The following is a 5,657-nucleotide window of genomic DNA, read 5'->3' on the forward strand; positions in this document are numbered from 1 at the left end:
CCCTGATCCCTGTGTGCCCAGCTGTGCTGGGAATGCATCTGGGACAGCGCGTGTGGGAGATGACTGCCTTGACAGAGATAGCTCTCTTGTTGTGACACTTTGAGGCACAGGAGATGTGGCATAAGCAGATGGGTGTGACTTCAGAGCCTGAGCGCAAGTGACTTCACCTCCCTAAAATCATCCCTGTTGTACATAGGGAGGCACAGAGCTGTCAGGGTGCTCCAGTGTGGGGTCCCAAATGGGCAAGGTGGGTGCACCCCAGTGGAGAGTGCATCAGTGCAGGCAGTGGCTGCAGGCACTGCTTGGAGGGGCTGGCCTTTGGCGTGCTGCCTTCATTCTCCCCTGCTCTCCCCAGGGTGAGGCATGCGGTGCACGGACAGATGGTGCTGCTGAGTGACCTTGCAGCTCGGAGCCATTCCCTTGGCTGCTGAGTGATGGTGGGAGCTGCAGGGAGTGTGCAGCGGTGCTGCAACCTGCTCACACCAGTGGGAGCCTGTCAGCTTCCAGGGCTGCAGCCAGAGCACAGCACAGCACAGGGCTGTGGGAGCCTGGCAGCGGTGCCCCTGATGCCAGCGCATCCAAAGGGGGCTGCGGGGAGGGGGCTGCCCCACAGCACTGACACTGTGCCTGGAACGGGATCTGATCAACCATTCTCAGGGGATGGAGCGCCACGTGTTCCTGGGGCAAAAGGAGCTGTGGGGCTGAAGGGGCACCCGGTTCCTTCGACCACCACCGGCGGGTGCTGCTGCGCCCATCGCCGGGCCCATCCCCATTGCAGCACCACAGCAGCTCCGCTTACTTAACATGCAGTGAGTGTTGTACTCTGGGCGAAATTTAGACGTAATTTTTTTCTTTTTTTTTTTGGTGCTTGCATGTAAATGTGGGTAGGTGCTGTCCTGATTGATGGCAATTAGCATTTTCTAACGGTAACAGCTGTTCGGATTGCCAGGAGGCTGGTACCTCGCGCCCACGCTGCCATCTGCTCCGCTGGGCACTGCCTGGGGAGCGGCGCAGCGCTGCAGAGCCGTGCTGGGGTGCGCTCAGCAGCACGGCGCAGCATCTTCTGCTTCATTTATTTATTTGGTTGGTCTGGCTTTGGTTGGATTTTTTCTTTTTTTTATGATAATAATTAAAAAAAAAAAAAGAGGTTTTGGGGGGTTTATAAATAGCTCGTTCTGTTTACGATGGGATGGAGGCTTTCCAGCTGATGCGCAGCCCGGATTTGGGCGCTTGGTTTAGCCAAGCAGTCCAGAAAGCCCGTGGAGGTGAGGTGTGGGGATCCCAAAACGTTCTGCTCGGCCCCTCTGTGGGGATGTGCCCCAGGAAATGTCCTGCGCTGCTGCTCCGCTGCTGTGGCTCCGGATGGGTTGATGCTGTGCACAAATCACAGCCACCCCTCCTCATTCCTCCTGGAAATCTCTCTCCTCCCAAGCAGGCAACCCAGAAACACACTTGCTTTTTTTTTTTTTTTTTTTGCTTTTTTTTTTGCTTTTTTTTTTTCTCACAGATGCAGGAGATGGTGACTCATAGTCAGCTTGGAACTGAGTAATGTACCTAGATGTTTCTCCGAGTGTTTTTCCAGGTTAGAGCAGCAATTCTTGCATGGTCCATGCACGCAGCATTCTGAACTTGGTGCTGCTTGAGGTTAGCAGTGCCCAGTGCTGCTGCTGCCCGTGGTGCCATGCTGGGCCACATGCACTGCCCACCCTGCAGGAAGGGTGCAGCTTTGGTAGGGTTCTGCTGCCTCTCACTGCATCCCGTTTGCTCAGTGCTGCTCTCTGTTCTGTTGGGCTCCATGTGCTCTGCCCTTCCCCTGCTGCTGGGAGCTGTGCTCTGTGCCATGCACGCTTTTCTGGTGCTCCCCAGCTCCTGTGGCTCAGATCCCGTTGGCTCCGTTCTTTATCCGCTTAGTTCTGGGGCTGCTCTCTGTGAGCTTTATTCCTCTTGCCGTGGACTTTATTTCCTCTCCTTGCATTAAGTAAAGCTCAGCTCTCCAGGCAGCTTGGAGGTGGTGCCCTCTGAGGTGCTCTGCTCCTTCCTCCCGGAACTGGCCCTGCTTTGAAGATGGAGTTTTGTTTCCTGCTGTGTGATTGAGGCTGAACCACTGCGGGGCCATTTGTGCTAAGATTGCATTCTGCAGCCTTAAGCCTGCCCGAAGCCCCAAGCTGCCTTCTGCCAGGAGCAATGTCTAGGGGAGCCCCACAGCCCCGCTGGTGCCACTGCGCATCCGTGGGCCTTGATACCACGCTCAGGGCTATGGCACACAGCATTGCTGACCCACGGCACCACATGGAGAGGAGCTCTGTGGCCACGTGTCACCGCGCTCGCTCCTGCGGCGCTCTGAGTGGCACGAAGTTGTTTCCATGACACATGATTAGCTCTTCCCCGGGCATGGCTCACATTGCTCTAAAAAGACTCTGGCGTTCTGCCAGCTCCACGGTAAGCTGCTTCAGAGCAGAGGCAAACGTGCTGGTGAACAGGGCCAGGGTTGGAGGTGTGGGGCTGTGGATGGGAGCAGGGGATGCTCACAGCCCTGGTGCTGGAGGTATCAGTGCTCCCCGGGCACCGTGAGGCGGATTTCCCCTCGCGCAGCCGTTACCCAGCAGCACCGCAGAGAGAAGGGATGGTGATTAAATGACAAAAGGTGAATTATAGAGAAAGTGCTTTCCTCCTCTCCGGAGAGCTCCCACGCTTTCTCTGAGGTTGGATTCAGAGGCATTTCTGTTTTTTATTCCCCCCCCCCCCCCCCCCTCCCAATTTTCCTTTTAAGAACATGAGTCAATTGCGACGCACACAAAAGGGGAGCGTTGGGAGCCTCAGCTGGGGGCTGCATGCTCCAGGTCTGTGTTGGAATGCATCCCTATGGCACAGCCCCTCCAGCCAACCCCCAGCTGGGATGAGTGCTGCAGGAGGAGCTGAGAATCACAGCCATAGGGCCCTGGAGAGCATTGCATGGGACGGCTCTTTGTGCTGCTCTGGCACCCAGCCATGGGACGGGGCATGTGGGTACCAGCAGCAAGTTCCCTGCATCCCAGGGTTGAGGTCCATTGCTGCAGCTCTGCTCCCCACGCAGCCGCTGTGCCATGCTGTGTCTGCATCCAGTATTCATGGGACCTCACCCAGGGAAAGGTGACCCTGGCACTGATTACTCGTTAAATTCTGGCAGAGACGGAACGTGGCCCAGTCGTTCCTCCTTTTGGGGTCAGAGCTGTGTGTGAAGAGGGGATTGAGGAGGCTGAGGGCAGGGGAACAAACCAAGTGTGGCATTGACACGGGGCCAACGGTGCTGTCACTCCAAGGTGCTTCTCCTACTGTCCCCTATGGGTCCCTTCCCATTCAGGATATGCGATGGTTGGGTCTGTCAGCCTCACAGGGCCCTGGCACAGCAAGCAGGAGCCCACCGGGACCTGAGGAGCACAGAGCTCCAGCAACTGCACACAGATTGCTGCGGTGTGCGCTCAGCGCTGCAGGGTTGGATCTGATCTGTTGATGTGGGGTCTGCTCCGTTTTGGGACCCAGCGCTGCCACACTGTGTTCTGAGCTTAGGAAAGTCCCAGAGAACGCCCAAAAGGAGCTTTGATCGAGTTGGGGGCAGCCTCAGATCCGCAGCAGCACGGAGCCCAATGGCAGTGCCCTCTGGGCTCCAAGTGCTGCTGGGTGCTCCTTCCCTCACTTCTCCTGTGGAAAACAGCCCCGTGCTGCTGTCATCATCATTTTTCCCCTCAGCTGTTTTCCAGATCCGTAAAGGAAAAACTTTGCAGAGGTGTCAGCAGCCCAACAGCTCGCGCTGCTCTAATGAAACGGCTCCGGAGCGCAGTTTGATCTATTTTTAAAGCGAGCTCCACGCTGTCTCTACCCACCCTCCCACAGCACAGCTCCATCACTGCTCTCCCATCACCCCACTCCTGTGCCGTGGCTGTGCTGTGCGCAGAGCGCCTGCCCCGATGCTTTGGGGCTGGGGATGCTCCTGCACAGCAGTAGCAGGGAGCAGCCGGGGGCTCCCAGTGCCTTTCTTACAGATCTCTGTGCGATTCCCGTGCCTCCGAGCAGTAGATGTGTTCCACTTGGAAGTTTGGTATTTTCTCCTCGTTTGCTGCCCTGTTATTAAAACTCAGTTTTTCTACGAATAACGCCCTTTAAATAGAACTCGTCTCCCAGCAGTGACTCATCTCTGAGCAGTGCTGGGCAGGGCTGGCATCGCAGCACCGGGGAATCCCCCCAGTGTGTACTGTGCCCCACTGGCACAGGGGTCGGGGTTTGGGGCTGAGACACTATCTCTGTGCCCAAAATGTGGGGTTCAGGAGAAGGGCATGGGGCAGAGGATGCCAAGCGTCCCCGTGCCTGGCACAGCCTCCACAGGAGGGCAGGAGTGGGGCAGGCACATCCAGCAGGAGCTGCTGTCAGAAGCTCATCCTTGCTGGTGCTGTGTGGGGCAGGGAATGCTGCACTGCCCTCACCGGATCCTCCTCAGCCACTCCTGCAATCCCATCATGGAAGTGCTCAACCTGCTAAATAGCAGGGCGGCCCACAGGCTGTTTCATCACTATTTGCTGCTGCTTTGTCTCTGTGTCAAACCCTCTGGATGCAGAAGGGAAGCTCTCAACCCCGGCTGTGGCATGCCCCATAGCTGCAGTGTGCCCCATAGCTGCAGTTTGCCCCATGGCTGCAGTGTCCCCATGGCTGCAGTGTGCCCCATGGCTGCTGCATGCCCTATGGCTGCAATGCACCCCATGGCTGCAGTGTGCCCTATGGCTGCTGTATGCCCCATGGCTGCTGGGATGCTCATTTTCCCCTTGCCACGGGCTGATTTCTGGCTGCAGGGAGACCCCAGAATGGGGGGGGGTGCCTGCCCCACGGTGGAGTTTGTTGCCCATCCCTCCCCGTGGCTCCGCCTGCTGCAGGCGGCTGTTCCCTGGCGAGCGCAGTCGGGGCGGCAGCAGGAGAGAAGCCGGAGTTAATTGGCAAAGTTGTGGGTGGAAGGAGTAAGTGACAGAGCGCTCTGGGGCATAATTGAGCGCTGCGCAGAGCGTGGGAGCGGGGAGCGGGAGGGCTGCGGGTGGGACGGCGGAGCAGAGCTGCGTGGGGGGCGCGGGGCTGGGAGGGGAGAGGAGTTGGGACTGAAATAGGCAGTGGGGGTGTGGGAGAGAGGGGGGCTTCCTGAGGCGGAGGGACCGCTCTTGTCCTCGGCCGTGTCCCGTGTGTGCGTGTGGTTATTTCCCATCGGGGTGGAAGAGGGCACTGGAGCGTCTCTGACTGGCAGGTTGAGCTCTGAGCTGTTCGGGGCTCCTGCAGACATCAGCCCTCGCCCACCCCCTTCCTCCTCCCCGGGACGCTGATCGCTCCAGCACAAAGTTTTCCTATCACGGTTATTATTCTTTCTAGTCTGGCATCTGTTAAAGTGACAGCAGCCTGGGAAAGTGGACGGATTGGAACAAATTTCTCATAAAAAGTAGCTAAGTTGATGAAACCATTAAGGTGCCTGCATCCTGCACTCCATCATTGTGACATGGCAGGGGAGAGGCGCGCGTGTGCTGGTCACTGAGCTCTGCAGGATCGTGGGGCTGGGTGGCCTCGCTGCTGCATGCGCCTGTCCCATCCCATCCCATCTTGTCCCATCCCATCCCATCCCATCCCATCCCATCCCATCCCATCCCATC

At 57.8% G+C, this 5,657-nt stretch overlaps 1 protein-coding gene across 1 annotated transcript in view; it reads left to right on the plus strand.

Moving 5' to 3' along the window:
• The first annotated feature begins 4,952 nt into the window (after positions 1-4,952).
• RBFOX3 (RNA binding fox-1 homolog 3) overlaps positions 4,953-5,657 on the plus strand; it is a 51,990-nt gene continuing 51,285 nt past the window's right edge. Inside the window, exon 1 of the mRNA XM_042883848.1 lies at positions 4,953-4,982. The gene's annotated coding sequence lies outside the window, so the exon portion shown is untranslated. The remainder of the gene's footprint in view (positions 4,983-5,657) is intronic.

Source organism: Lagopus leucura, unplaced genomic scaffold, assembly GCF_019238085.1.
Source record: "Lagopus leucura isolate 7727_CA_CO unplaced genomic scaffold, USGS_WTPT01 Super-Scaffold_100040, whole genome shotgun sequence".
Taxonomy (NCBI): Eukaryota; Metazoa; Chordata; class Aves; order Galliformes; family Phasianidae; genus Lagopus; species Lagopus leucura.